The 20,190-nt window shown below is 46.1% G+C and overlaps 1 protein-coding gene across 3 annotated transcripts in view; it reads right to left on the bottom strand.

The window, feature by feature from the left end:
- The window catches only part of LOC126292143 (peroxidase-like), a 221,567-nt gene that overhangs the window by 167,129 nt on the left and 34,248 nt on the right, over positions 1–20,190 (bottom strand). The gene's annotated exons all lie outside the window — the stretch shown is intronic.

The raw sequence follows: 20,190 nt of genomic DNA, 5'->3' as shown, positions 1-20,190 counted from the left end.
TTCTGTTACCCCTGGTTTCTTCTCAGTTAGCCTCTTTGCACCTATTTTTTTCTTTCCCAACATCTGTGATGGCCCTTTTTAGAGATGTCCAATGCTCTTCAATTGTACTGCCTACTGAGCTATTCCTTATTGCTGTGTCTATAGCCTTAGAGAACTTCAACCGTATCTCGTCATTCATTAGTACTTCCGTATGCCACTTCTTTGCGTATTGTATCTTCCTGACTAATGTCTTAAACTTCAGCCTACTCTTCATCACCACTATATTGTGATCTAAGTCTATGTCTGCTCCTGTGTACGCCTTACAATCCAGTATATATGATTTCGGAGTCTGACCATGATGTAAGTTAACTTAAATCTTCTCGTATCACCCGGCCTTTTCCAAATATACCACCTCCTCTCATGATTCTTGAACAGAATATTCGCTATTACTAGCTGAAACTTGTTACAGAACTCAATTAGTCCTTCTCTCTCATTCCTTGTCCTAATGCCATAGTCTCCTGTAACCTTTTCTTCTACTCCTTCCCCTACAACTGCATTCCAGTCCAACATGACTATTAGATTTTCATACCCCTTTACGTACTGTATTACTCTTTCAATATCCTCGTACACTTTCTCTATCTCTTCATCTTCAACTTGCGACGTCGGCATGTATACCTGAACTATCGTTGTCGGTGTTGGTCTGCTGTCGATTCTGATTAGAACAACCCGGTCACTGAACTGTTCACAGTGACACACCCTCTGCCCTACCTTCCTATTCATATCGAACCCTGCTCCCGTTATACCATTTTCTGCTGCTGTTGATATTACCCTATAATCATCTGACCAGAAATGCTTGTCTTCTTTCCACTTCACTTCACTGATGCCTAATATATCCAGCGAGCTACCTTAATTTAAGTATTAACTGTATTTTTCTTTCTTGTTACTTCTTCTTCCGTGTGTTTTTGCTTTTAGGAAGCTTTAATTGTCGAGTGCTATTAATAGTGTTCCATAGATTTCGTGTTTGTTTTGAATACAGTCAGAGAGAGTCCCTTTAGTCAGCCATAGTGCCAGTAGTGTCAGTGTCGCCCTAACCGACGTCTGCTTCACGTCTGCTGTGCAGCGAGCTACCTTAATTTAAGTATTAACTATATTTTTCTTACTTGTTACTTCTTCTTCCATGTGTTTTTGCTTTTAGGAAGCTTTAATTGTCGAGTGCTATTAATAGTGTTCCATAGATTTCGTGTTTGTTCTGATAACAGTCAGAGAGAGTCCTTTTAATCACCCATAGTACCAGTAGTGCTGGTGTTTGTTTTTAATACAATCCAGAGACAGGTAGTGCTATTTTCATTGTTTTCTACAAGAAGTGGCTAGCAATCACAGTTTAGTCAATAATCAGCCGCCTTTAGTGAATTAGCAGTCTAAATAAAAGTTGATTAAGTCTCTTCCGTAAATTGATTCCTTAGGATGGATAGAATGTGTGACTGCTGTGTACGGACGCAGGAGGAGCTAGCCACTCTTCGCGAACAGCTGAGCGTGTTGATGGCCGCGGTTAGCCGTCTTCAGGCGTCGCAAGGTACACCCCAGGTGTTACATGCTTCACCCACTGTCCCTGCTGTCGAGACATCTTCGCGGGTACCGGGCGCGGTTGGGCCACCCTCTCCCCAAGGGGAGTGGCGGATTCAGAGGCGTTCGCGGCGCACGAGGCGGAGGGTCAATGTGGAGGCTGGCCGTGTGGCATCGCCCGCTCTGCCTGTGAGTGGACATGTGGCCGCTCCTTCAGCAAGGTCCGAGCAGGCACACGGGGGGAATGGTTTATTAGTTATTGGGAGCTCCAACGTTAGGCTGGTGATGGAGCCCCTTAGGGAAACAGCCGCAAGGTCGGGGAAGGAGGCCACTCTGTCTGCTTGCCGGGGGGTCTCACCCGAGATGTGGAGGAGGCCATACCGGCAGCGATAGAAGGCACTGGGTGCACCCGACTGCATACTGTTGCTCATGTCGGCACCAATGACTCCTGCCGTCTGTGTTCAGAGGTCATCCTCAATTCGTACAGGCGGTTGGCGGAATTGGTGAAGGCGGAAAGCCTCGCTCGCGGTGTGGAATCAGAGCTAAATATTTGCAGTATCGTTCCCAGAACCGATCGCGGTCCTCTGGTTTGGAGCCGAGTGGAAGGCTTAAACCAGAGGCTCAGACGATTCTGCGGAGAGCTGGGGTGCAAATTTCTCGACCTCCGCTATCGGGTTGAGAAATGTAGGTTCCCCCTGAATAGGTCAGGCGTGCACTACACGCCGGAAGCGGCTACAAGGGTAGCGGAGTATGTGTGGAGTGCACATGGGGAATTTTTTAGGTTAGAGAATTCCCTCCCTAGGCCCGACAAGACGCCTCCTGAGACGCGGCAAGGTGGGAGTAGGCAAAATGCAACAGGGAATAGCAATATTAATGTGTTAATAGTAAACTGCAGGAGCGTCTATAGAAAGTTCCCAGAACTGCTCTCATTAATAAACGGTCACAACGCCCATATAGTACTAGGGACAGAAAGTTGGCTGAAACCAGACGTAAGCAGTAATGAAATCCTACACTCAGATTGGAATGTATACCGCAGAGACAGGCTGGACAGTGAAGGGGGACGCGTGTTTATAGCGATAAGAAGTGCAATAGTATCGAAGGAAATTGACGGAGATCCGAATTGTGAAATTATTTGGGTGAAGGTCAAGGTTAAAGCAGGCTCAGACATGGTAATTGGATGTCTCTATAGGCCCCCGGGCTCAGCAGCTGTTGTGGCTGAGCACCTGAAGAATAATTTAAAAAATATTTCGAGTAGATTTTCCCACCATGTTATAGTTCTGGGTGGAGATTTTAATTTGCCGAATATAGACTGGGAGACTCAAATGTTCATAACGGGCGGCAGGGAAAAAGAATCCAGTGAAATTTTTAAAAGTGCTTTATCTGAAAACTACCTTGAGCAGTTAAACAGAGAGCCGACTCGTGGCGATAACATATTAGACCTTCTGGTGACAAACAGACCCGAACTATTTGAATCAGTTAATGCAGAACAGGGAATCAGCGATCATAAAGCGATTACTGCATCGATGATTTCAGCCGTAATAGATTTTTCTGTTTAGCAAAAGTGACAAAAAGCAGATTTCAGAGTACTTGATGGCTCAAAACAAAAGTTTTGTCTCAAGTACAGATAGTGTTGAGGATCAGTGGACAAAGTTCAAAACCATCGTACAATATGCGTTAGATGAGTATGTGCCAAGCAAGATCGTAAGAGATGGAAAAGAGCCACCGTGGTACAACAACCGAGTTAGAAAACTGGTACGGAAGCAAAGGGAACTTCACAGCAAACATAAACATAGCCAAAGCCTTGCAGACAAACAAAAATTACGCGAAGCGAAATGTAGTGTGAGGAGGGCTATGCGAGAGGCGTTCAATGAATTCGAAAGTAAAGTTCTATGTACTGTCTTGGCAGTCCTATGTCAAAGCGGTAGGTGGATCAAAACAAAATGTCCAGACACTCTGTGACCAAAATGGTACTGAAACAGAGGATGACAGACTAAAGGCCGAAATACTAAATGTCTTCTTCCAAAGCTGTTTCACAGAGGAAGACTGCACTGTAGTTCCTTTTCTAGATTGTCGCAAATATGACAAAATGGTAGATATCAAAATAGACGACAGAGGAATAGAGAAACAATAAAATCGCTCAAAAGAGGAAAGGCCGCTGGACCTGATGGGATACCAGTTCGATTTTACACAGAGTACGCGAAGGAACTTGCCCCCCTTCTTGCAGCGGTGTACCGTAGGTCTCTAGAAGAGCGAAGCGTTCCAAAGGATTGGAAAGGGGCACAGGTCATCCCCGTTTTCAAGAAGGGACGTCGAACAGATGTGCAGAATTATAGACCTATATCTCTAACAACGATCAGTTGTAGAATTTTGGAACACGTATTATGTTCGAGTATAATGACTTTTCAGGAGACTAGAAATCTACTCTGTAGGAATCAGCATGGGTTTAGAAAAAGACGGTCGTGTGAAACCCAGCTCGCACTATTCGTCCACGAGACTCAGAGGGCCATTGACACGGGTTCACAGGTAGATGCCGTGTTTCTTGCCTTCCGCAAGGCGTTTGACACAGTTCCCCACAGTCGTTTAATGAACAAAGTAAGAGCATACGGTCTACCAGACCAATTGCGTGATTGGATTGAGAAGTTCCTAGATAACAGAACGCAGCATGTCATTCTCAATGGAGAGAAGTCTTCCGAAATAAGAGTGATTTCAGGTGTGCCGCAGGGGAGTGTCATGGGACCGTTGCTATTCACAATATACATAAATGACCTGGTGGATGACATCGGAAGTTCACTGAGGCTTTTTGCAGATGATGCTGTGGTATATCGAGAGGTAGCAACAATGAAAAATTGTACTGAAATGAAATGCAGGATGATCTGCAGCGGATTGACGCATGGTGCAGGGAATGGCAATTGAATCTCAATGTAGACAAGTGTAATGTGCTGCGAATACATAGAAAGATAGATCCCTTATCATTTAGCTACAAAATAGTAGGTCAGCAACTGGAAGCAGTTTCCATAAATTATCTGGGAGTACGCATTAGGAGTGATTTAAAATGGAATGATCATATAAAGTTGATTGTCGGTAAAGCAGATGCCAGACTGAGATTCATTGGAAGAATCCTAAGGAAATGCAATCCGAAAACAAAGGAAGGAGGTTACAGTACGCTTGTTCGCCCACTACTTGAATACTGCTCAGCAGTGTGGGATCCGTACCAGATAGCGTTGATAGAAGAGATAGAGAAGATCCAACGGAGAGCAGCGCGCTTCGTTACAGGATCATGTAGTAATCGCGAAAGCGTTACGGAGATGATAGATAAACTCCAGTGGAAGACTGTGCAGGAGAGACGCTCAGTAGCTCGGTACGGGCTTTTGTCGAAGTTTCGAGAACATACCTTCACCGAGGAGCTAAGCAGTATATTGCTCCCTCCTACGTATATCTCGCGAAGAGACCATGAGGATAAAACAGAGACATTAGAGCCCACACAGAAGCATACCGACAATCCTTTTTTCCATGAACAATACGAGACTGGAATAGAAGGGAGAACCGATAGAGGTATTCAGGGTACCCTCCGCCACACACCGTCAGGTGGCTTGCGGAGTATGGATGTAGATGTATATGTAGATATCTAAACTGAACCTTTGCATTTCCCTTTTCAGATTTTCTAGTTTCCCTACCACGTTCAAGCTCCTGACATTCTTCGGCCCAACTCGTAGAACGTTATCCTTCTGTTGATTATTCAATCTTTTTCTCATGGTCACCTCCCCCTTGGCAGTCCCCTCCAAGAGATCTGAATGCTGGACTACGACGAAATCTTTTGCCAATGAAGAGATCATCATGACACTTCTTCAATTACAGGCCACATGTCCTGTGGATACACGTTACGTGTCTTTAATGCAGTGATTTCCATTACCTTCTGCATCCTCATGCCGTTGATCATTGCTGACTCTTCCGCCTTTAGGGGCAGTTTCCCACCCCTAGGACAAGAGAGTGCCCTGAATCTCTGTTCGCTCCTCCGTCCTCTTTGACATGGCCGTTAGCGGAATGAGGTTGACTTCTTATGCCGGAAGTCTTCGGCCACCAATGCTGGATATTAATCAAAATGTAAGCAGTGGCAGGTCATAATGTTTACGAATCAAAGACTCTAACCCTAGTCCACACGTTCTGCTTTCTACTAAATAGGAATTCATCGTCTCGTCTCTCAGTGGGATAACTGTCTTAACGAGCGTGGTGACTACTTTGGAATGGAACAGTTCCATGGCCCCGTTGTGGCGGGTGTAGGGTTTTCATTTCACTGCCACTCAAAATCATCTTCTCTCCAGAGCAGCGTTCCACTTAAGCAAGGACAATTGCACAATCAATGGCTGGAAGCCATTTGTGGGAAGGAGGATAATGACCGTAATTACTTATCTAAAAACTAAACCGGATGGTCACCCCTTCGAGTGCTAGTCCAGCCTGACATAACTACGGTGACCTGACGAGAACCGGTGTTACAACTGCTGCAACGCCGTTGGCGCACTCACTTATCTGTAATTACTGATTGCTGCAAACATTTTTCAAGCCGGTGCACACAAATGGCGCACTGGCCTATAATAACGTCAGGCGTCGTCGTGGAGTGTTGGGCAGCGATATGAAACCGTTGAAATGACGGTCGCAGAACTTTCGTTTCTATTTGTATTGTACACTGAAGAGATCGATGAGCCAGACCAAGGCCGTATTGAATGCTGAAGGTAACGGTAGAGAGCCGACTATGGATGGAGCCATCTACCTCGACATGTTGGAACAATTTCCGTGCCACAGATAACAGACCTGCAGCCAAACGTGGTGTTTCTACAGGACGGTGCACCACCCCATTGGAGCCCTGATGTCCGAAAATTTTTAAACGACGCATTCCCTCAACGATGGATGGGCCGTGGAGGTGCAATTCCTTGACCGCCACGTTCGCCCAACATAACCCCCCTCGATTTTTTGTTGTGGGGTTATGTGAAGGACCTGCAAGACTTGAAACAGCGCATAAGAATCGTCATCGTCTCTGTCACAGAGCAGATGTTCCGCAACACATGGCACGAAATCGATTACAGATTTGATATTCTTCGCGCTACCCGTGTCACCCATGTTCAAGTGTACTGAACCGTCCACCTGTGTATGAAAACTTGATGAGCTGCCGTATGATTTCCCTGTATTTGTTCGTCAATAAATTGTGTTTCCTCTCAGGTTTTATGAGTTCAAATGTTGGAGTCTCATTGTGGACACCCTGTATATTACACAAATTCTCATCATTGCGATTTGTAGTTCGTGTTTCTTTGGTGGGTAGGCGTTATTTACGACTGCTAAGGTAACATCAGTTACTGCGATGCACTTTTAATTCAATTGAGATCAATTACGTAAGTTTTACGGTGCAATTATTATTGTTAGGAATTAATACAATGTTGTCTCGCAACACTTCCTGCAATTGTGAGGACGTCACACGCGATATCGCGATGCCCACCGCAATATCGACAACGACACGGCAGGCGCCACACTTATTTTGGCATTTTAGCTGTTTTGTATTGTATAACATGCGGTGTGTCGTTTCATTGAAAATGTATCACAGACACGTCGCCCTCATCATTAAATACCATTTAATGACGCATCAGGGATAGAAGCATTCAAGAGATACTACGACAACCAACGCTTCAGACAAATACTCTAGCGTAATGAATAATGTCGTGGGTTATAGATTCCTAACGTTTTCTGTTTTTCATCTAAATGTTCTTAACCCATTCTGGGACTTGCTTATGGATGTAACACAAGTATGTTCTTAAGTATTCGATATTATTAAACATTTCCGCCTGATAAGAGAACGAAAGGTGAAATAAACATTTGGCTGCTTATTTCCAAATATGTAGCAATTTTCGAGTGTGTGGCTAGGGAGCAACCTGAGAGTACAGCTTAAAGTGCCGCGAGTGAAACATTCATATTCTTCCTTGTCAAAAATATTTCGCGGGTGCAATTATCTCACAAGACCTCCTGCAAACGTATGGCACTTCTGGTTGGTGTATTTCTGGCCCTAAGTAGGCCTACACAAGTGGGCTGGCACCCACGCGAGAGAGGCCTATATTGAATACTATCGAAGTCGATAGCAATTCCTGTGGGAGTCGATATTGGGTGTGACATCAATATGACGAGGAAGTGTTGTGAAATGAGTGTTACACGCTTAAACTTTAATTAATTGCGAGGAATTACGAACTTGAATCTCAGGCAATTGGACGAATATTTCTATTAGGTCCACAACAACTGTCAGTCCTTGAGCATTCGCGGGGGATTTGCGTCAGACGCCATTACTTGGCAATTCACCTGTGTCGGGTTTTAGAATCATTGCGCATTCAGGTTAGGAGGGGGGGGGGGGGGTGAAAAGTGAACAGACTACTAAAACCGATTGTAGCATTCTCCTCCCGAAACACAGGCCGCCATAAGTTTAGTTTGTAGCTTTGTTCGATTTTGCTTAATAAATTTGACTGAGTCAAGAAGCTGGCTGTTGTCACCCAGTGTAAGAAAATGATCAAAAACATGACCGAGTTAATGCCAAATCATTGCACAACGTGGTAACAGGAGACGAAAATGTTTTCTCGTTTGGTTCGAACGAGGGCAAAAGCGTATAAATTTTAAAGGTAACAACAAACTATATGCAACAAAAAATGTTTTATTTCACTATTTGTGTAAAAATTTACATGTCAGCTCTTGTATAGAAGATGATTCGGAGAGGGTGTTACAAACTTTCAGGGATGATGGAGAAGGGTAAACGTATCACATTGAGGTAAGAGACGCTGGTCCGGAAACGACTGAGTCGAAAGTTAAAAGTGAAAATCGTTCTGATACCTCTGACAGTGTTAAGTGTCTGCTATTAGTTCCGTGCCTTCCATATTTTGAGACCTAGCAGCGTGGACCAAACCAAGGAAAATATTCTACCAAACGCGGTCTTTACAGTGCATGCTTTACGAGCTATGAGTACTTGTTCATGTTTCCAACTATGAAACACGTTTCGTCTACTGAACAAGAGCACATAGCTCCTAAGGTCCAGATTTTAGAGCCCATGTTTACCATTCATTTTTCACGGTAGCATCCTCTATAGAACATGATTTTGTGAAAACTTCCACACTCATAGTGAAGTGTTTTTGTCAGTGAATAATTGCGTAATAAACCAGCTGCAGCGAACGGTCAATTTCAACGAGAAGGGGTGTGGCCAAGGAAGCAGAATACGGTGAAGAACCAAAGAACATGGTACACCTGCCTGATATCGTGCAGGGCTCCCGCGAGCACGCAGAAGTGCCGCAACACGACGTGCCATGGACTTGGGTAACCACGAATCCTGCGAGGGCTATCCCTAAGTCCGTAAGAGTTCCAGGGGATGGAGATCTCTTCTGAACAGCATTTAGCAAGGCATTCCAAATATGCTCAATAATTGTCATGTCTGAGGAGTTCGGTGGCATGCGGAAGTGATCCTGGAGCCACTCTGTAGCAATTCTGGACGTTTGGGGTGTCGCATTGTTCTGCTGTACTTGCCCAAGTCCATCTGAATACACAGTGGACATGAACGGATGCAGGTGATCAGACAGGATCCTTACGTACGTGTCACCTGTCAGAGTCGGATCTAGATGTATCAGCGGTCACATATCACTCCATCTGCACACACCCCACGCCATTACAGGGCCTCCACTACCTTCAACAGTCCCCTACTGACATGCTGGTTCCGTGAATTCTTGAGGTTGTCTCCATACCCGTACACGTCCATCCACCCAATACAATTTGAAAGGAAACTTGTCCGATCAGGCAACATGTTTCCAGTCATCAACAGTCCAATATCAGTGTTGACGGGACCAGGCAACCCGTAAAGCTTAGTGTCGTGCAGTCATCAAGGGTACACGAGTGATCCTTCGGCTCCGAAAGCCAATATCGATGATGGTTCGTTGAATGCTTCACACGCTGACACTTGATGACGCGGCATTGAAATCTGTAGCAATTTGCGGATGGGCTGCACTTCTCTCACTTTGAACGATTCTCTTCAGTCGACATCTTTTTTCGGCATCAGCGATGTCGGAGATTTGATGTCTTACCGGATTCCTGATATTCACGGTACACTCGTGAAATGTTCGTACTGGAAAATCCTCATTCCATCCCTACATTGGAGATGCTATGTTTCATCGCTCGTGCGCCAGCTATAACACCAAGTTAAAACTCAATTAAATCTTGATAAGCTGCCATTGTACAAGCAGGAACCGATCTAAGAACTGCGTCAGATACTTGTCTTACGCAGACGTTGCCGACTGCAGCTTCGTGTTCTGCCTGTTTACATATCACTGTATTTGAATACGCATTCCTATACCAGTTCATTTGACGCTTGAGTGTAGAGTCTCTGATATTCCAAACAGGAAAAATGCAGGCGCTCTTTTGTTTAATATCTTTGGAACAAAATGACATATCGTTGCAATTTATGGCGGTATCGGAGGCTATTATTTTCTCAACAGATCTTGGCGCGCGTTTTACAGAGGATGACAGAGCAGCAATGAATGAAGTAAGATTGTTGTCTGTGCAACACGAGGCCGTGTTAAAGTGGAACTGAAGTACGCAAGCACGATGGAGGTACAGCGGCAATGGCGTTATATTGGAAGCAGCCGGTGCTGTTCAGTGGGTGCGTAAGGAAAGGTCTGACCTAGCAAAACCACCAAGTCCAGCATCCTGCGCTGCCGTGTTGCTACATTTTACTATGCCACCTCAAAAATCTGCGAAGCAGAGTGCACGTGAAAGAGGGGTAAGCCAATCAAGCGTGCGACGAATTCTGCAGGCTGAAAAGTGGAAAGTTTACATACCAAGACGACCCGGATCGAAGGATGGAGTACTACGAGTGGTTTGAAGGCATGCTTCGCGAGGATGAACGGTTGGCCAGGATGGTTATCTGGTCTGACAAAGCGCATTTGGAACTGAACGGTACTGTAAACCGCCACAGCTGCGTGTACTGACCTCCTGAAATTCCTCACGTTCGTGTACCGGGCGTGGTCTGTGGTAATTTCCCGGAATGATTGCCTCTCGAAGTCGCTGGATCCAAACGATACGCATCGAACGTGCTATCCTAAACCGATCACCCGCCTCTGGTGGCGGGCGTTATGATCAATTATTTGTGATCGTCATTTTCATCTGCTTTCCATCGTGCCCTTAATTGCTCAAAGTTACACACCTCAGCGAATTAATGGCAAAAAGGGAATTGTTCCCGTAGCGTACACACCACATGGACTTTCACATGACGAAACACCGACAACGAGTAAGGTAAATCGTCTCCTTCGTAGTTACTATTACTTTTGTAACACTCTTCTTTTGACGTTTCCGTAGTGACCACCGTAAAAATACTCCTAACGACCGTCACCATAGTCGCGTGATCGATTTAGGATCCCACTTTCGATACGTATCGTTTGGACCCCGCTATATCTTCATATGCTACAGACATCTATTTTACCAGCCATTCGAGAGGTGTTTGTAAATGAAAGATTTTACCCACAACACGATGGCGCTGCGTCTCACTACCACAGAGATGCCAGAGCCTAGTTGGATAAAAATCTACCTGGACGATGGACAGGTCCAAGAGGAGCTGTTGAGTACCCACCACGGCATCCAGACCTTCTTCCTTTTGACTTCTAATTATAGGGGGGGGGGGGGGGGGGACCTTGAAAAATTAAGTTAACAGAAGCCAGCTACGCTGAACGAGCTACGAGAAACCATCGAGGAGCCCTGTGCGGCTGTCACACCGGCAACGCTGACAGCCACATTTCAGCGGCATCGATGTTGTTTTGGCTGTTAATGGGGGTCACTTTGAATACATAAAATAGCCTTCCGCCGTGCAAGAATTGCAGCGGTAAGTCATTTTGTTCCATTAATATTGACTGTCAATGAGTGCCTACATTCTTCTGGCCCCCTCTGTACGTAAACTGTTTATCATATAGTACCAGCTGCAGGTACAGGAGTACTCGCTCACGTTTCCGTAAGTGGGCAAAGGGAAAACAACGAATTCCATAAAAATGACGCGTAAGTCTACGACTGGAGCTGTGGAACACAGAAAGTGATCCGTACAATGACCTAAATCTGGAAAAAAAAGTCATTTTCATTTCTAAAAAGTTCTGCAGTACTGCTTAGATTCATCAGACTTCTAACGTTTCTTAAAGCTTTTTCACGTGTATTTTCATGTTCATGGGCTGCAACTCGCCATATTTTTTTCTTATTTTTACGATCGTTGTCTATATTGTATTGTATTGAATGTTAACCAGAGACCTAGAAACGACGGAGAGGCTCTGTGCCCGCCACAGCCGCAGTGGTCCACAACCCCACGACGACTACCGCAGTCCACTTCACTCCTCCGTCGCCCCACACCGAACCCAGGGGTTGTTGTGCGGCTCGGCCCCCGGGCCCCATTGCATGGCATTCCGCGCTGACAACTTTTTTTATTTTTTTTATTTTTGTAAATTCCATTTATATCGTTATTGTTCGTTGCGTTTGTTCGGGGCGGACGTTCCATTACACACGTTGGACTTCATGATTGATCCATCAACTCAGTTTCTTAATACAGAGATCTGCTAATCCTCTCACCGAACACGCTGAGCTATCGTGGCGGCACCACTCAACTATCGAGCCGGACACAACTTCAATGAAGTTGCAGCATCAGAAAATTCTAGCGAAATGCAGGAAGATCTGCAGCGGATAGGCACTTGCTGCAGGGAGTGGCAACTTACCCTTAATATAGACAAATGTAATGTATTGCGAATACATAGAAAGAAGGATCCTTTATTGTATGATTATATGATAGCGGAACAAACACTGGTAGCCGTTACTTCTGTAAAATATCTGGGAGTATGAGTGCGGAATGATTTGAAGTGGAATGATCATATAAAATTAATTGTTGGTAAGGCGGGTGCCAGGTTGGGATTCATTGGGAGAGTCCTTAGAAAATGTAGTCCATCAACAAAGAAGGTGGCCTACAAAACACTCGTTCGACCTATACTTGGGTATTGCTTATCAGTGTGGGATCCGTACCAGGTCGGGTTCACAGAGGAGATAGAGAAGATCCAAAGAAGAGCGGCGCGTTTCGTCACAGGGTTATTTGGTAACCGTGATAGCGTTACGGAGATGTTTAGCAAACTCAAGTGGCAGACTCTGCAAGAGAGGCGCTCTGCATCGCGGTGTACCTTGGTGTCCAGGTTTCGAGAGGGTGCGTTTCTGGATGAGGTATCGAATACATTGCTTCCCCCTACTTATACCTCCCGAGGAGATCACGAACGTAAAATTGGAGAGATTCGAGCGGGCACGGAGGCTTTCAGACAGTCGTTCTTCCCACGAATCATACGCGACTAGAACAGAAAAGGGAGGTAATGACAGTGGCATGTAAAGTGCCCTCCGCCACACACCGTTGGGTGGCTTGCGGAGTATAAATGTAGATGTAGAATTCCAACAGGCGTTCCACAAAAGCGCTGCAATCGCCTGGGATGACAGGCATGTAGATGAGAAGTAGGGCTTCACTTTTGAGAGGTACATCGCACTTCTATATGAATCGCCAGCAACCAAAACCGAAGGGTGATCGCCTATTCAGTAGTAGATGGTATACATTCTTTAATATTCGTATTGGTCTGAGCAATTCTCAGACGAATTCCTTTTAAACGATACATTAAGAATAGTGTTTCAACGTTCGGGTGATAGTACGTATCCAACATTGGTTCACAGCTTTGGAAGGTGTTCGCTTACTTGAAAAAGAACGCAACCGCAAAGCCCGAGCCGGCCGTGGTGGCCGCGCGGTTCTAGGCGCTGCAGTCCGGAACCGTGGGACTGCTACGGTCGCAGGTTCGAATCCTGCCTCGGGCATGGATGTGTGTGATGTCCTTAGGTTAGATGTTAAGTCCCATAGTGCTCAGAGCCATTTGAACCATTTGAACAAAACCCGATTTCTCATTTTCTAGCTAAAGTTTCTCCTTGTGGGATGCAAATGTAGCAGAGCCGTTTTATTCTGATGAACCAAAACATTATAACCACTGCTCAGCGTGTGTCCAGCATTGGTTCACAGCTTTGGAAGCAGTCCGCTTACTTGAAAAAGAACGCAACCACAAAGCCTGATCTCTCCTTTTCTAGCCAACGTTTCTCCTTGTGCGATGCAAATTAGAAGAGCCGTTATATTCTGATGAACCGAATCATTATGACCACTGCCCAGCGAGAGGCTGAAAGCTTCCAGGGGTTGTTGCAGGCACGTGACGCAGTAAGGAAAGAATATAAACGAAAGAGAGGCGAATGGGCCGTAATTATAGCGAAGATACGGGCTGCAAATCTGCAGCTACATCTACAGACATACTCCGCAATCCACCATACGGTGCGCGGCTGAGGGTACCTCGTACCACAACTAGCTCTTCTCTCCCTTTTCCACTCCCAAACAGATCGAGGGAAAAACGACTGCATATATGCCTCTGTACGAGACCTAATGTCTATCTTATCTTAATGGTCTTTCCGCGAAATGTAAGTTGGCGGCAGTAAAATTGTACTGCATTCAGCCTCAAATGCTAGTTCTCTAAATTTCCTCAGTAGCGATTCACCAGAAGAACGCCTCCTTTCCTCCAGAGACTCCCACCTGAGTTCCTGAAGCATTTCCGTAACACTCGCGTGATGATCAAACCTACCAGTAACAAATTTAGTAGCCCACCTCTGAATTGCTTCTATGTCCTCCCTCAATCCGACCTGATAGGGATCTCAAACGCTCGAGCAGTACTCAAGAATAGGTCGTATTAGTGTTTTATAAACGGTCTCCTTTACAGACGAACCACATCTTCCCAAAATTCTACCAGTGAACCGAAGACGACTATCCTCCTTCCCCACAACTGCCATTACATGCTTGTCCCACTTCACATCGCCCTGAAATGTTACGCCCAAATATTTAATCGACATGACTGTGTCAAGCGCTACATTACTAATAGAGTATTCAAACATGACGAGATTCTTTTTCCTATTCATCTGCATTAATTTACATTTATCTATATTTAGAGTTAGCTGCCATTCTTTAGACCAATCACAAATCCTGTCCAAGTCATCATGAATCCTCCTACAGTCACTCAACGACATCTTCCCGTACACCACAGCATCATCAGCAAACAGCCGCACATTGCTATCCGCCCTATCCAAAAGATGATTTATGTAGATAGAAAACAACAGTGGACCCACCACACTTGCCTGCGGCACTCCAGATGATACCCTCACCTCCGATGAAAACTCACCATCGAGAACAAATGCGGAAATCTGCTGATATAAGCGGGTTTGACAAAGAGCACGTTGTTGTGGCGCTGCGGCTGCAAACGTGAATCTCTGAAGCGGCGAAGCTGGTCGCCTGTTGGCGTGCTACTGTCGTGAGCTCCAATGGAAAGTGCTTGAAGGACTGTGAAATAACGAGTAGGCCATATGGTATTGGATGGCCACGTGTCATCACAAAACGCAGAGGTCGGAGGGTCGCCCACTCTGTAATCCGGGATAGGCAGATCTGACAATGCTGGTGCTGGCACAAGCCTTTTGGGAGACAGTTCATAGGCCGTGATGTTTAAAGCTTTCCCAGCGTACTGATTGTTCCATAAAAATACGGGAGAGCTGCCGGATATCAGTAACGTTCTGCCACGATATTTCAGCGCAGACTCTTCTGGCCATCTTCAGGTGAGTACCACTGTAGTTGTACTGGCGAGTACGCGCTGAGCTCCGCTATTTAAAGCCATACTGAGGTGACATTGCGCATGCGCTGCTCAACGTGCGCGTTCGTAACAGCTCCGTGCGCTGCTGTCGCGCCCCCCACGGTGAAAACTTGGCGTATCGATACCAGGTCGATTTTCATCTTTATGCAGATAACTACGTTGACTACGAAGTTTCTCTATAACAGGATTCCAAGCCGAGTTTAGCTGATAACTTCGTTATAGAGAAGCTTCGTAGTCAACATAGTTATCTGCATAAAGATGGAAATCGATCTGATATCGATACGCGAAGCTTTCACCGTGGAGGGCGCGAGGCGCAGCGCACGGAGGTGTTATGAACGCTCACACTGACATCGTAAGTTATGGCTGCAGAGACCACAGCATCATTGAGTTATCACAGTGGATCATTAGGAACGTGTCGCCTGTCGAGTGAATCACTTTTCTTGTTACACCAGATAGATGACTTGGTCGCCACACTGCGTCATCCAGGCGAATGGCTGCACGAAAAATGCACTACGATACAGACGCAGGTCGGCAAGGGCAGAATTATGCTATGCGGTACACTGAGCTGGGCCTCCATGGGATCTGTGGTTTTAATCGAAGGCACTATGGCAACAGTGAACTACACTCGTGCTCACAAATTAAGAATAATTGCAGAATGTGGTGCCACACAACGTGGCACTGCACAAAACTTGCGCTAATGGCATAGGCACATAGGGAACACACACGACACAGATCGGAAAGTCCACAGTATTGGTGATAAGTTGAGAAAACCGTCCCGAAACACATGCGCTACAAAACGTCAATGTTTCCTGCACATATACCCCGACATCAGTATGGGATATGATCATCATGCACACGTACACAGGCCACAAAACGGGTTGGCATATTCTAGATCAGGAGGTCGAGCAGCTCCCATTCTTGCACCAGTGCCTGTCGTTACTACCGTATGTCACAATATGACAGCTAGGCAGCCACTTGCCTTCAAGAGAAAGATACAAGAGGTGACCGAGATTGTGCATCACTGAGCTAAAATGAATAAACACGGATCACATACTGATCAACATCGCCCTGGATGCCAGCAGTGGCTGGCCTATGGTGTGACACGATTACATCAGTGCACCTGCTTCCCACTCATTCGTCAACACCAGCCAGCAGGTACTATCGTAAAAACTTCTGTCAGTAAAAGAGCTAAGTTCCGGACTCCCATCTTCTGTCATACAGTTGTAAATCAGTGTAGAAATCGTGCAGTCATATCCAAACACACGCAAACAGTTAGTGTCCATTTATTCAAGATACGTTAATAGAGCGTATGAACGTGTCCTTCACACTTTCCCACTTCAGGTTCAGAAACTGATACGTGGCGTATGACCTCCTTTGCTGCGCTGGCATGCAAGAACTCTGTGGGTAAAAGTCGCTATGAGTACCTGATAAGACGGTATTTACACCACATATAATTGTTTAGCACCACGTATTCAACCACAACGATTTGTACTCTTATACTAAGCGGCTATTTTGATAAATATTTTTGGAATACAGTGATCAATAGATTATTATATTTTACTAAAGTTCCGTCTTGATCACACCATTTATGTCTCAATGACATAGGTAACCGGTTTCGGTTATTTTTACATAACCATCATCAGATCCATAGTTCCCTTAGGATGGTAGACGGAGCCCTCCTCAGCTGCTACAAAGTCAACTGATCAGTTGACTTCGTAGCAGCTGAGGAGAACTCCGCCTACTATCCTAAGGAAACCATGGGTCTGATGATGGTCGTCAGTTGACTTCGTAGCAGCTGAGGAGAGCTCCGTCTACCATCCTGAGGAAACCATGGGTCTGATGATGGTTATGTAAACATAACCGAAACCGGTTACCTATGTCATTGAGAGATAAATGGTGTGATCAAGACTGAACTTTAGTCAAAATATAAGTGGCTATAATGACACGTTCCCTTTTTAACACGTTATAACACTGGAACTAATTACGGTATGAACACTAAACTTGGTAGCATTCATGTCGAGGACATGGGGAAGTGAAATAATGCGGAATAAATTCAACTGAAACACTTTTAACGTGCTGCTACGGTACGTCATAGCATTACATACCGTTACAACTACTGTTACAAAAGTTGATCAATATTACCCCCATCAGTGTCCAGGTGAGTGAAAGCTCAGAATTGCATTCTGCACAGCAGAACGAAGCATGTCCGTATGTATGCTGGCTACCTATCTCGATATGCTGCGCTTCAGATCAGCACAAGTGTGAGTGTTCCACAGGTAAACCGTGTCCTTCAGGTAGCCGCACAACCAGAAATCACAGGGAGTGAGATCAGGTAATGGTGCCGGACAGGCATTTGGAAATGATCGGTTGATAATTCGATCGTTTCCAAATCTGTTTCGGAGAAGCAGATGAACTTCACGAGCGATGTGCGGTGTGGCCCCATCTTGCATGAAAACTGATGAGTTCATTGCGACTTTCTCCTGTGGGGATGGTATGAGATACTAGCGAAGCATATCGCCGTAACGCTGGCCAGTCACATTGCACGTCCATGGTCCTTGAGCGCCAACTTTTGCAAAAAAAGAATTGGCCAATGATGAACTTAGCCGTGAAGCCACACTGCACAGTGACTCGTTCACTACGCAGTGACTGGAAGTGAAGATCCCCATACTCGCTAATTCTGTGCGTCCACCTCACCCATCAGAGGAAAATAAGCTTTGTCTGTCCATAGGACACAACAAAGTGGCGAGCGAAGTCAACTCGTCGTTGTGCTTCCTGTGGTGCATCCTACTGTACAATACGGATCTTGTACAGCTACCATTTGAGAATAGTGCAAAGGATCTTCCATACAGTGGACTCCGGGATGTTCAACTGTTGTGACACAACACGCATACTGCCTGATGATCGGGAAATCTACGCAGCGTTGCCTGCCATAGCAACAGCGCTTTCCTCAACCACCTGTGGTGCAACCGGTCGTCAACCTCTGCCTGGAGTGACGCCCAGTTCTCCAGCTGATTCTAATTTAATCATCCTCAGCACAGCAGGTGGAGAAAGAGGACCCTTCCGTAATCCTTTCAGCCGGAGATATTCTCGAAGTGCAGCTGCAGCATTTCTGTTGTTTTGATGACGGAGTTCACGAATAACACCTTGCTCTTTTTGTCCAAGCTGATGTTGACACGTCAACAAGTATACTGCGACTGGTCAGGTGTGTGTGTGTGTGTGTGTGTGTGTGTGTGCATGTGTTTGTGTGTGTGTGTGTGTGTGTGTGTGTGTGTGTGTGTGTGTGTGTGTGTGTGTGTAATGCTTCTGTAATTATGTTTCCATCACAATGAATATTTTTTCTATAATTATATCTTAATCTAATAATGCAGACCGCTTTACCACATTATTCAACCTCACTTTTGTCATGATATCAGCTGTCATAATCTGGGCAGTGACTGAAGATGTCCCCGACGATTTGTACTACAAATAATTTATTGACCTGGTAAGTATTTCTTTTAACATATCAATAGAAACTGCCTGTTATTCTCAACCTTTCAATAGAAACTACTAATGGTTGGCAATAACTCAATTGTAATAAAAAACTGATTATCTCTATTTTTCTACTCTTTCCCTTAAGATATACTTAAGATGCCACTTTTACACAAGCCAAATACACTCCTGGAAATGGAAAAAAGAACACATTGACACCGGTGTGTCAGACCCACCATACTTGCTCCGGACACTGCGAGAGGGCTGTACAAGCAATGATCACACGCACGGCACAGCGGACACACCAGGAACCGCGGTGTTGGCTGTCGAATGGCGCTAGCTGCGCAGCATTTGTGCACCGCCGCCGTCAGTGTCAGCCAGTTTGCCGTGGCATACGGAGCTCCATCGCAGTCTTTAACACTGGTAGCATGCCGCGACAGCGTGGACGTGAACCGTATGTGCAGTTGACGGACTTTGAGCGAGGGCGTATAGTGGGCATGCGGGAGGCCGGGTGGACGTACCGCCGAATTGCTCAACACGTGGGGTGTGAGGTCTCCACAGTACATCGATGTTGTCGCCAGTGGTCGGCGGAAGGTGCACGTGCCCGTTGACCTGGGACCGGACCGCAGCGACGCACGGATGCACGCCAAGACCGTAGGATCCTACGCAGTGCCGTAGGGGACCGCACCGCCACTTTCCAGCAAATTAGGGACACTGTTGCTCCTGGGGTATCGGCGAGGACCATTCGCAACCGTCTCCATGAAGCTGGGCTATGGTCCCGCACACCGTTAGGCCGTCTTTCGCTCACGCCCCAACATCGTGCAGCCCGCCTCCAGTGGTGTCGCGACAGGCGTGAATGGAGGGACGAATGGAGACGTGTCGTCTTCAGCGATGAGAGTCGCTTCAGCCTTGGTGCCAATGATGGTCGTATGCGTGTTTGGCGCGGTGCAGGTGAGCGCCACAATCAGGACTGCATACGACCGAGGCACACAGGGCCAACACCCGGCATCATGGTGTGGGGAGCGATCTCCTACACTGGCCGTACACCGCTGATGATCGTCGAGGGACACTGAATAGTGCATGGTACATCCAAACCGTCATCGAACCCATCGTTCTACCATTCCTAGACCGGCAAGGGAACTTGCTGTTCCAACAGGACAATGCACGTCCGCATGTATCCCGTGCCACCCAACGTGCTCTAGAAGGTGTAAGTCAACTACCCTGGCCAGCAAGATCTCCGGATCTGTCCCCCATTGAGCATGTTTGGGACTGGATGAAGCGTCGTCTCACGCGGTCTGCACGTCCAGCACGAACGCTGGTCCAACTGAGGCGGCAGGTGGAAATGGCATGACAAGCCGTTCCACAGGACTACATCCAGCATCTCTACAATCGTCTCCATTGGAGAATAGCAGCCTGCATTGCTGCGAAAGGTGGATATACACTGTACTAG

This window comes from Schistocerca gregaria, chromosome 9 (genome assembly GCF_023897955.1).
Source record: "Schistocerca gregaria isolate iqSchGreg1 chromosome 9, iqSchGreg1.2, whole genome shotgun sequence".
NCBI lineage: Eukaryota > Metazoa > Arthropoda > Insecta > Orthoptera > Acrididae > Schistocerca > Schistocerca gregaria.
The sequence above is the reverse complement of the archived record's forward strand: the minus strand, read 5'-3'. Positions and strand labels throughout refer to the sequence as shown.